The sequence below is a fragment of the Dromiciops gliroides genome, chromosome 3 (assembly GCF_019393635.1).
Source record: "Dromiciops gliroides isolate mDroGli1 chromosome 3, mDroGli1.pri, whole genome shotgun sequence".
In the NCBI taxonomy this organism is placed as follows: domain Eukaryota; kingdom Metazoa; phylum Chordata; class Mammalia; order Microbiotheria; family Microbiotheriidae; genus Dromiciops; species Dromiciops gliroides.
In genome coordinates, this window is record NC_057863.1 from 575,573,891 (window position 1) to 575,586,468 (window position 12,578).

General features: G+C 40.9%; 1 pseudogene; it reads right to left on the reverse strand.

The window, feature by feature from the left end:
* Positions 1-296: 296 nt before the first annotated feature.
* Positions 297-752, reverse strand: LOC122747968 (annotated as a pseudogene).
* Positions 753-12,578: the final 11,826 nt, after the last annotated feature.

Here is a 12,578-nt window from a genome sequence, read left to right on the forward strand (position 1 = left end):
CCAAGGCCAGTACCCTACCCACTATCCACCTCTGGAGCTCTAAAATTAACTTAGAGATGGACAACGTCTGCAACTTTTGAAACCATGAAAATAAATGGAAGTTGTGGAGTAAATACAATTTTTTAGGAGCAGTTAGAAAGTTTATTTGGTGAAAGCAGAGAGCAAGTAGGCCAAAGAGGACGTGAAAGAAGGATATTAGTAACCCTGACAATGTAGTTAGTTGCTTCAGGGGCGAGAGGATCATTTTCTCACTGAGAAAGTTAGGGGATTCTTTGTGGAAAAGGGGACTTTTGTTCTCAGCTGTTCAGCACCATCCAGACTGGCTCTTCATAGTTGATACAACCATTGCTGAACTCATGCCCTGCTACCAACATTTCCACTTCTTCCTCTGTCATCTTCTCACCCAGAGTGATGAGGACGTGCCGTATTTTAGCCCCCATGACTGTGCCATTCCCTTCCTTTTCAAACACTTGAAGCCCCTCTGCATAGTCTTTATATGTGTCTTGGTCCTTATTCTTTGCTACAGTCTACAGCATCGGCAGAAAGTGTTCAAAGTCCAGCACCTTCACATTCATCTCATCACTCTTGGGATTCCCTAAGACCTTGAGCACCTCAGCATTGGTGGGGTTCTGGCCCAGGGCCCACATCACATCCTCACACTGGCTGTATAAGATCTTTCCATCCCCCATGCAGTCAAACAGCTGGAAGGCCTCCTTGAACCCAGCAGTCTGATCCACTGTGAAGTCACACATATTGGCTGTGCAGCTTGGTTGTAAATGCTGCTGCCATCTCTGCTGCTCTACAAATACTTTTGTGGATCTAAAGCACTTTGTTAATTTAAAAACAGAAAGACATAGTACATAACATAGTTTGAGCCATGTGAATGTTCCAGTGAAGGGTAGTATAACAGAAAACCAGTGGGAAGGAGAGAGAGATAGATGATAGATAGATATTGATATAGATACACATATTTATACCTATATTTACATATATGCACATACACATATATGTGTATGTGCATATTTACAAACACACACATACATGTACACACAGATGCACATGCATGCATTCATGCTATTAAGGGCTAAAATTCTAGCTAGTCTGTCTAAAATATCTAATGAGTGGTTGCCAATAAATTATAAGCTTTAGCAAGAGTTAGGCTTTTAAGCATTTATTAAGGAGAATAAGAATTTGGTAAAGAGAGAAGAAAAGGCCTACATTCATCTACCTATTAAAGGGAGAGCACATTTCTAGCTCCATTCTCCACCAGAGTCCAAAGGAAAAAGAGCCCCAGTCAGAGTGCCAGGCTCCCCCCTTCTTCCTCCCACAAGCAAACGTCACTTCCTGACGCCAAAGAAAAGACTCCTGGTCTCGCCCTCAAAGACCTTCACTTCATGGTGAAGCTTTTCTATAGTAAGTCTCCAGTAGGTGAAGTCATTACAATCATTACAATGCAGAGCAACATAGCACAGGTAAGGCACTGGACATAGAGTCAGGAAGACCTGAGTTCAAATCTGGATTCAGACACTTACTAGCTGTGTGTCCCTGGGTAAGTTGCTTAACCCTGTTTTCCCTTGTTTCCTAATCTGTAAAATGAACTGGAGAAGAAAATGGCAAACCACTCCATTATCTTTGCCAAGAAAACCCTAGATGGGATCAGGAAGAGTTAGACATGACTAAAATGACTGAACAATAATACATCTCTGTCTCTGTTTCTGTCTCGGTCTCTGTCTGTCTCTCTCTCTCTACATATATCTATATCTATATCTATATCTATATCTATATCTATATCTATATCTATATCTATATCTATATCTATATCTATATCTATATCTATATCTATATCTATATCTATATCTATATCTATATCTATATCTATATCTATATCTATATCTATATCTATATCTATCTATATCTATATCTATATCTATATCTATATCTATATCTATATCTAGTTTATACACATAATTTGTAATACTATATTGTGTATTTAAGGTTTTTTTCCTTAGAAAAACCTAAAAAAGTCCTTGGGAAAAATGTTTTGTGGAATATTTTAGAACTTTCACATTTATAATTTGGCTAGTTGATCTTTAATGCCCTCTCCAGCTTTAAGATTCTATGACTCTCGAATCTGATGCTCTTCAAAGCACTTTCACTGGCTAAGCTGCCAGTGAAGATGAGTCCCCCTGTACCCTGCTCCCAACCTCACACTCACACAGACTGTCACATTCTCTTTAATGATAGAGTCTTTGAAAAGAATCTAACAATTTGTTGTCCCATTGTTCCGTGAGCTCAGAAGCAATGATGTTAAATCAAGCAGGGCAGGTTAAGGAGGTTCTAAGGACAAGCTTCAGAACAGCAAGATTCATTAGCAAGGAAAAAGGGAGAGGTCACTGGGACACTATCAATAGAAACATTGATCCTATTCTCTGAGAAGAAGAGGAGACATAGCCCTGAGAGCAAAAGCTTGGCCTTCTTGGCCTTCAAGGGCTTTTCTGGAACTAACTTTCATCGCTCGTGGGTTATAGCTGCCACTGTGTGAGAGGTGCCATTAAATCAGGAAGAGGTAACCTTGTTTTATGAACCCGGATAATAAACATTTTTTTTTTTTAAATCAGCAACACAAGACAGAGTTTAACAAATGACCCTAATATCTTCCGAAGGCACTTTAGGAAAATAAGCCATCTGGCTGCACCGCAGCCTAGCTGCCGAGATCTCCATTCCATTATGTGTTTCCTGCTGTGCAGCACATGCTGAATCTATCATACTGCTAATAAACAATTATAAATAAATAATAGCTTGTTCCAGAAAGAAAATGTTTACCCAGATTAAAAAAAAATATTCCTAAGAATGAGCAACATAAAATAAATTTTCCTCCTTCAGTGCATTGGGAGTGTTTTGACACACAAGGGGGAAAATGTGTGATAAAACCTGCATATACATATCACAATCTGTGACCCACCCGGGGAAGACAGACACAGAGTTAGGCAGAGGAGCTCTTCTTATATCTGAAATTAGAGACCGGCAGGAAGTGCCGAGCCTGTTGCTTATGTTCTGATCATTTCCCCCCATGCAGGATTTTAGCCCTTTCTCTCCCTGACTGGTGAAGTATGAGTTATCACACTGAGAATCTTTGTGAGCCTTGGCAGGGCTGTAGATCACAGTGGAAGTTTGATCAAGGGAAAAAAAATTGCTTTCCTGTGGTAAGGCCCAGTAATCTGGGATGCTGGCTGCTTTGAGATATGAGATAAATTGACTTGCTGATTAGGACATAGAAGCTATCAGTTCCAACAACATCCTTCTAATAACGAGGAGAAAAAGCTACCTCTCTTAGGAAATTCATTTTTCTGCCATTCTCCTGTTTCATTTTTGTCCCATGCCTGTTGAAGCAGCTTAACAGGGATCTCTTATAAGTGGTAACTCGTTGGATAGGCTGGTGAAGGAGTATCCTTCTGCAGACTGAAGAAGACTTCAATTTTGTTTCATTTCTTTAACGGAGATCCAAGAGCTTTGGGATTTAAGGTGAAGAGGGAGGAAGCCAGACTAGTACTGATCTCCATCTCTGTCTTCCAGTGTTTGAGAACCTAGCATTTGATGTAATTTGATAAGCATTTATTAAGCACCTGAGTATACAGGGGACTGTGGTACTAAGGGGAGTTCAAAGTTTAAATAGACTATAGTGTTCTCAAGAAGCTTGAATTCTAGTGAGGGATGAGAAATTGAATGGAGATAATGACTTTTAAAGTCTGCAAAGGGTCAAATGGTAGAAATGGTAGTAGCTACCAGGAACAGGATAAAGACAGCCAATGGGGAAGGAGAACCTATTTGAATGGTAAATATATAACTAGGCCAGGACTACAGGGGTTTTTGCCTGTGGAAAGAGAGTACTTTGGTTCAGTTGTTAGACTGTTAGTTTTGATTCAGGAAGCTCTGTTATTTGAATCATGTCTTAGACACTCAATGGGCGTGTGACCCTGAACAAGATACTTACTCTTTCTCATCCATAATTTATTCATCTGTGAAATGGGGATAAAAACTAGCACCTATCTCACACATGTTTGTTATGAGGATCAAATGAGATAACTCATGTAGTTGGTAATCCCTTAAGTCTAAATAAATGCTTACTCTTGATGTTGTCATTATCATTCCTTCCCTCTTGGTGGAAAGTGCTTTAATGCAAAAAAAAAATTTCCCTAAGGATGAAAGGTTTAAATAGTCCCGCTGACAATACCTATATTCCTTGAAGAAAGAAGGCTGTGGGGGGGGGGGGGCAGCTAGGTGGCACAGTGGATAGAGCACCAGCCCTGGATTCAGGAGGACCTGAGTTCAAATCCAGCCTTGGACACTTGACCCTGGGCAAATCACTTAACCCTCATTGCCCTGCAAAAACAAAAACAAACAAGAAAGAAAGAAAGAAAGAAAGAAAGAAAGAAAGAAAGAAAGAAAGAAAGAAAGAAAGAAAGAATGCTGTGGTCAATTTTGATTTGAGGTTGAAGGTAGAGGCTGGTGGTGGGTCTGGGATGGAGCTGTGGCTAGGCCTAGTGGAGTTCTGAACAGACTACCCTTTGGGGTGGGGGGGTGGGTGTTATAGCTAACCTGTCGTTTGGGTTTTAGGAAGAAGAGAGGGCAACTGATGCAATTTTTAGTACAGGCCTGGAGATAGGGTAGGGGTTGATCTGAATAGATGGGGGCCGTCCTTCATAGGCCATGAAACATTTCTTGATGCATAGTTGTCCTTCCAGATATTTTGGAGAACATGATCAGCTTGGGAAGCAGCCCTGCCCAGAATTTGACTCTCGGAGAAGAGGGGCTTGAAAAGGGGCAAGGTGGGAGAAGGAAGCAGGCCTCTTAGTACCCATTGAAGCACCATGCATTCCAGGAGATAAATGCATTTCTAATTTCAGGGAACCTTTTCTTTCCTTGGAACTTTTATCCCCCCTAGTTTCCCAATTTTTTCCTTGGAGAGTTTAGGAAGAAGGACCATGTGGAAAGTATGGCATTCTGACCTATTAGGAGCAAGAGGAAGAATTTTAGGGTCCTTTCTTGGATTCTAGGTATTGAGAAATAACTAATCTTAGCACCTGGTTATAAAGGTAATTATTTAAAATAGGAAGGTACCAAATGACCTCCATGTGGAAGAGAGAAGTATGTTTAGGGAGAAGGAGGAGGGGAGCCTCCCCAGCAGAGTATCCTCTTCATGCCAGGATTGTTATCTCCTCTCACCAGAGGCTATTTTTTCTTTGTTTCCCAATTGCCCTGGGCGTGTGTTACCTTTTTAGAGTAAAAATTCCTAATTACATTTCTGCCAAGACATCATGTGGCAAGTTATATGGGCAACTACAAGAGTTCTTTGAGATATCGTTAAATTTTGGCTAGCCTCCCTTTGAACTGTTCTCAGGATGCTAAGTAGGAGGGAAGAAGGAAGGAAGGAAGGGAGGAAGGGAGGGAGGAAGGAATGTGGGTTAGGAGTATTTTCACAAGCCAGCTGGTCTCAAACTCAAGGTAAGATTTGAGAGATAGGTTGACTCAGCCAGATTGACTAGAATTAAATAATTGGGAAGTGAATACAGGAGGATGGGATGTATCAGGACAAAGATGATGGAGGATAGAAGATAGAGATAGAGATAATAGCAATGACAACTGACATTTGCATTCTACTCTACGGTTTGGAAAGTCGTCTGTAAATCTTCTATCATTTGAGCCTCATATGTACTATGGCTGTGTAAGCTCATGAAATAGTGGCCCAATGAGGTAACATTATAGGAGAAATCAACATTAAATAACTCAGCAATAGTCGTTCATCTGTTTGCTTTAATCTAAGAGAGTGCCCAGGAACAAGTTCAGAGGTGTTGGGGACATCTAGCAGAAGGATCCAAGTGTACTTGGTCAGTATGTGAAATGATAGAGTCCAATGGTCATAAGACCTTAGAGCCCACCTAGTGGGCATGGGAGTTGTTTCAAGCAACAGAACCAGGATAGCCCCTAGGGATATACTTATAAATGATTCCCAGGTCCCATTTAACCTTGATGGTTACCATATATTTGGCCTTGGTAACTTGGTCAGTAATCCTCTAGAGAGACCTTTGACAGAAGGCAGAATGATGCACAGCAGATGAGAAGAAGTTGTGGTTCATGAATAATCAATCTCTATAGGTTATTGACTCATGCTTTCTGTGTTACCTTTTGGAGTGCTAATATCAGGTCTGTGAAACCATAGATATACCCATTAAGTATCCCCTGAAATGAGTAATATTATTTATAACAATACTTGTGTGGAGAACCAATGGTAACCAGCCAATATGCCCTTCAGTCTCAGGTAGTTTCCTGGCAAGTTCTTCTCTAAAAGAATTGTCTTGGGACTGGGTTAGAAACCTCTGGCACCATCTAGAGGCTGTAGACAAGGATACAGATGGAAAGGTTTTGAGTTGGTCCTGGGACTATTTTAGATCTTGTGTTTTGGCCCGATTGATTGGGTCTCTCTGTTCTGGGGGTAGATATTTCATTAAATTGTAGCTTCGAGTGCTCTGCTGGGGAATGATCTTGCCTGGATTAGTTGTTAAATCCTCCAAAATCTATGTTAGGATGGTCTCTAGAAGAACTATAATAGGTCTTAAGTAGGGAAATAAGTATGGATCATTATAGTATAGACTCATATTGAAGAACTAACTTGGAGTTGGTACTTTTTTTACTCATTGTATTTACTAAAAAGTGAGGGAGCATTATAGCTTATTTTCATCCCATTTATCAAAACATGAAGAATGTTATAATAACCAAGGGGTTAATCAACAGGAGAAATAGCAGAAGCCAGGAAGAAAGTTGTTTTAGGAAAGAGGAGGCTGGCCCAGGCCCAAAGTCCTTTATAGTTTAGAACTTAACCTTGGTAGCTATGGCATATCTTTATAGCTGTCTAGGGTCATTATTATTTTTAGCAAGTATTTTATCTCAAAAATATAGGTGCTGAAAAGAAAAGTCCCTGGAGCCAATACATAAACAAAACTCAGTGGATATCAGAAACAGGAGGAGAGCTAACCTCCAGAGCCCACAGGAATGCCAAACTAATGAGGACCAGTCAAGGCAACCCAGGGGCACCTAAAACTATTGAGACCAGGATTTACATAGGAATTTGACCTGGGCACATGCAGAACCATGTCATTGGTATTACAAAGAGGTTAAGCAATGGTAGAAATGGAGCATCTTGGACCCTTGTTTGAGTAGCATTTGGGGAGAAGTGAGGGAGCAGCAATGCTGGAATGTGTCAAGGAAGAAGCAATGTTTTTTCATGAATATAATTAATTAGCTGGGAGAAGTTGGAATTCTGCTCTGCTATGTACTACAAAGTCTGTTGCCAATAGGTGCTAGTTGGAGGTATGTGGGACAATAAAACATAGATATATCTGGTTTTTTTCACCATTATTCCCGACCTTGGATGAAGTGATGGGAGGTATAGAAGTAACAATGCATACTACATGATGAAGGCATTAGCGAGATGCATTCTAGTGTAGAAGGGAGATTAAGTTTATTTTGCTTGGTTCCAGAGGGCAGAAATGGGAGCAATGGGTAGAAGTGGTAAGGAAACAGATTTCAACTCAACCTTAGGAACTATTTTTTAACAACTAGAACTTCCCAAAATTGAATGGATTACCTTGGAAGGTAGTGACTCTTTTAACAAAGGAAGTTATCATGCAGCAGATGGATCACTATCCATTGGTTGTCAGAACCTACAATCTCACACACAGCTGAACCAGGATTGGGCATGACAGATACATCTGGGCCATGTCAACAAAGGGGTAGATGATGCATTCTGCTTCCTGAAAAGGGTGAAGGTTTTAGAAGGGGGACTGAGTGAAGAAAACTGAGGTTTTGGCATGCTAGCTATCTTGCCTCCTGGTCTTATCTAGCAAAGTACTCAAGTCGGCCTTGAATCTCCACCCCTGTGACTAACTTCCAGTTCTCTATCAGCATTTTGCATTGTGATGCTCTGAAGAAACATTTCCCAATTCAGTCCAGCATTCAGATTATGCTTCTTTGGATTCTAGTTTCAGACTCTGCCCATCTCTTATCAGAAAAGGATGGGAGTCCCTCTTCTTCCTCCATGCCCACACCAAAATCTATGATCACCTGAATGATTCCTATAGAGAGTATGACAATATTCTCAGACTACTGAGTAGCTTGCTTGTGAACAACATCGCTGAGATGTTGGCTGGCTGTATTGTAAGCTCTATAAGTCAGGAATTCTCAGAGACCTTGGAACTGGTAGAATTAGCTGAGCTACAAAGTACATTTTCTATTCGAAAGGTAGTAAACTCCTGGTTCAAGCAGCAGTTGGAATCAACAGCCTTGGCCCATGACAATATATGGAGTTTCCGCTGACTCTTCTCGAGTGAGCAGAGAACACAAGACCTTTACAACTAGGGATTCCCTATTGTCCTGGCCTTTGTGGTTTCTTGTTAGGGCAAGATGCCTATTGGGTCATTCTCCACCTCACCTCACCTCACTCAAAATAGTGCCTTCATAATGTGGTGAAAGGCTTCTTTAGGAGCTCATGGGGATTTCTGAGACTCTCCCACTTTAAAACCGAGATGACAAAACAGCAAATTCACCAGATCCAGATTGGGGAAGTGGGGAGAAGGCTGGGGTAGAACGTGCCAATACCATTTACACTTTAAGTCAGTATTTGACCTGTGATTAAATAATCTGGTTGGACATGATTACTCACTTGCTCCCACTTATCTAACAAAGTATGCAAATCATGGTCTGCCTTGAAGTATAGCCTAAATCGTGGAGGACCTTCAAAAACCTAGAATAGATTTATGCATAAAATCTAGCTGAATTCCCAAAACAAAGTTTCTTGCTCAGTCCCAGAATCACTGGAATGTTTAGTGTGGTTCAACCATAGAATGCATCTCCATATAGACCAGACAGGTCACTGTGTGATCAACCATGTTCAGGGAGCCCTGGTATCTACCAGCTGTATCTATTCACTAACCAGGCCAGAGACCAGGAGGCCATTCCAAGTAATACCTATTGAGTGTCTCTAGTATGCCAGACCCTGTGATGGGTGATGGGGAGACAAATACAAAATGAAATTGGTCCCTGCCATTAGAAGTTTACCTCCAAAAGAAAAAAATTATTTACCTCCTTTTAGGGAGATATAACATTTTCATGGGTAAGTTAATACAAGATATAGATAAAACTAATATAGAGATTGCTGTGAAGAATGGTTTGCTGGGTGGTACATCATTTTTTGCAGGGCAATGAGGATTAAGTGATTTGCCCAGGGTCACACAGCTAGTAAGTGTCAAGTGTCTGAGGCTGGATTTGAACTCTGGTCCTCCTGAATCCAAGGCCAGTGCTTTATCCACTGCACCACCTAGCTGCTCCCAATATCTTAATTTCTAATCCTTTCCCCCTTCTAGAAAGAGATGGAGCTAAAGCCCAGAAGACCCTACTTATCTCCACCCACATAGCTTGGCTTTTTGGAATAACTTTTTCTTCTGGTAATTACCTTCTGTTGCCTCCACTTCCTTTCCTCAGTTGCTAAATCTATTATCTAATGCCCTCATGATTTTCCTTCCCTACCTGCTTGCTCTCACTCGCTCGCTCTCTCTCTCTCTCTCTCTCTCTCTAGTTGGAGTCTGGACTAGAGTTTCAATTAGAATCACTTTGTTATAACAATAGGCTTGTTAAGCAGTGGGGGAAAGAAAAACCCCAGGTCCACTTTAAATTTTTACTGTTGGGAAATGTATCATATTATTAATAAAATAATAATATAGCTCCTGAACCCCCAGTTAATGATTATGCAATTATCTGCAATTTCTGCCATGTTACAATCATGTCTGAATTTCAACTAAATAGTCAGGTCTCCCATCAACCTTCTCTGTACTCTGCCAATATAAAAACATGCAACATGCAGCTTTTACGGTTGACTGTAGATTTTATATATAGAGAAAGTCAGAATCAGGATAAGAAGTTGGGGAATATAAGGAAATGTGGAGAAACAAATCATCTAAGAATCCATGATAACAAATAGGCATTGGAGGAGGGCATGTCAGGAAGAGGATTTGATGTTTTTTGTTTTTTTTGTTTTTTTGGGTTTTTTTGGCAGGGCATTGAGGGTTAAGTGACTTGCCCAGGGTCACACAGCTAGTAAGTGTCAAGTGTCTGAGGCCGGATTTGAACTCAAGTACTCCTGAATCCAGGGCCTGTGCTTTATCCACTGTGCCACCTAGCTGCCCCTAGATATGGTGTTTTTAAAGAGAAGCAGAGAATTACAATAGCTTGCCATCTCTGTGACCTTGGGTAAATCGTTTTACTTTTCTGAGCCTCAGTTTCCTCATTTGTAAAATGAGGGAGCTAGACCAGCTGTCCTCTGAGGTCTCTTTTGGTTCTAATCTAAGATCCTCTGTTCCTATAAATTCTGCCACAACTGTAAAGCTCCCAAATGTCTTCACCATGTCAGACTAATAACATTGATAACTGACTTATTGAACCAGTTGACAGAAGTGATATTCACCAGATTGGACCATCAGAAGACAAACAGTCCAGATACAGAAGGAGAGAATATTTAAGATAGCCATTCAGAATTGGTATGGCATATATTAACAAATAGCATAGGTCATCCTATGTCATTTGATCTGCACAATGACCCTAGACTTTCATGAATCCAGTGTTTGAAGTCCTACTGGACTAGAGTTGTGCTTTACATAAACGATCTACTCTTAGGCTGCTTCTGAGGCAGTCTCTGAAACTTATGCCAGCACCAACTGTTTAGCAAATTGGCTAAATCAATTTAATAAAGGGGGGTGGAGTTGGGGGGGCATTATGGGAGGTGGGGAACATACTATAGTGGCATCCTGCCTCAGTGAAAGACTTGTAATGGTTTCTTGGCTTCACCCTCATTTTATCCCCAGGTTCCATGTCCTGATGTCATAACTTGCCAATATCCTAAAGCCTCCGACACTTTCCATTGGATATCAAAGAAAGAATGTGCATTTAATGCACTGAAGTACTAGTTCAACTTATCTACTATCTTGGTATACTTGAATCTGCAGAAATAATGAGATGGGGAGACTGATGTATCCAAGACCACTTCGGGAGTCATCCACTCAAAAGCCATAGCATCTCATTTCCACGCCACAATCCTGAGCATGCTTCTCCTGAAAGGTGACCATAGAGGAAGGAACTTTATAAAATGGGAGATCTGCCTTGAGCCACAGGGAAAGTTATATTTGAGATGTGAAGGCACCACCTGATGGAGCACAGCAACACTCTCTGATGAAACCAGGGCACCTTCAGACCCCACCGCAGCTCAATCAATGTCAGATCTGCTGGACATTATTTTTCAGTAGGTTCAATTTCAACATCACCTTTATTCCTGGATATCATAATTTATTGGTAGATGTACTGTCACAAAAGCCAGAAGTTGGGAGCCTAACAGATTAATCACAATGACAAGTTCTTCTACAAATTGTAAACTTTCCAACTGCTAAAACTCAATCAGATCTACTGATGTTGACCTTCCAGTCACATGTGCAGGGTCCAGTTGTTTGTCCTCCAAGAAGGCACAATGCCTTCTCAAGGAAGGAGCAATTTCAGACTGGCTCCTGTACCTCAGCTTAAGCCTATGTTTCCTTTCTGGTCAGGTTCAGGGGGAAAGATTCCATGTCTACTAGAACAACCTTGTGAGTCTTCACCTGGCCATAACAATGATAATTGATTAGATTGTCTGGACATGTGGTAGAGTTGCCAATAATCCTATTGCAACTCCCATACATCCCAGGGTGGTAATAAAGCTAGATTTTGTCATAGGTTTTCGCTTATCTAATGGTGGAAGTAGATACCCTGACCAAGTTGACTCCCTTCTTCTATGTTTAACTTTCCATCTCAGCTAAGGCTGCCCACCATTTCCTGAAAGAAAATTTCTGATTCCATAGACTTCCCTCTCACATCACATATAACCATGGTCCCTAACTTTTCTCCCATTTTTGGTCTGGATCATATATGTCTCTTGTGAGGCTTAAGGAAGTTTTGGGGGGGGGTTGTTTTTTTTGGTTTTGGGGTTTTTTTGTAAAATGAGAGGGTAGGACTAGGCAATCTGTAAAGTTCTTAAATTCTAATGTTCTGTGATTCTCTGAGCCCCTGCCCACTTATCCCCCTACTCATATGGACAGAGAGCAAAACTAAACTCTGGAATAGTATCTTTGTCACCAGGCCACCTGCCATCAAGGTCATTATTCTACCCTACTGCCTACCATGGAGTTTTGTGATGACTTGGTCTACTCATATATCTAGAACATGCCTTTTTAAATAAATGATAGTTCCCACTCTTATTTTTCTTACATACTGCAATTCTGACAACCAGTGACTACCTCTGAGTTTTAGTGGCCATCCAAGCTAATTTTCAGACCCCCTAAAAGCAGCTAAAATTGTGTACAAATGATAGGGCAACCAATCCCAGGGATGTCCTAGAGGTTAGAGGACCAGGTCTGGCTATCTTCCCCAAAATTTCACCAGCAGAATTTTCTGGAAGCTGGCAAAAAAAGCAGTAGGCCCCTTTTGCATTACTCAGGATAGAAGTC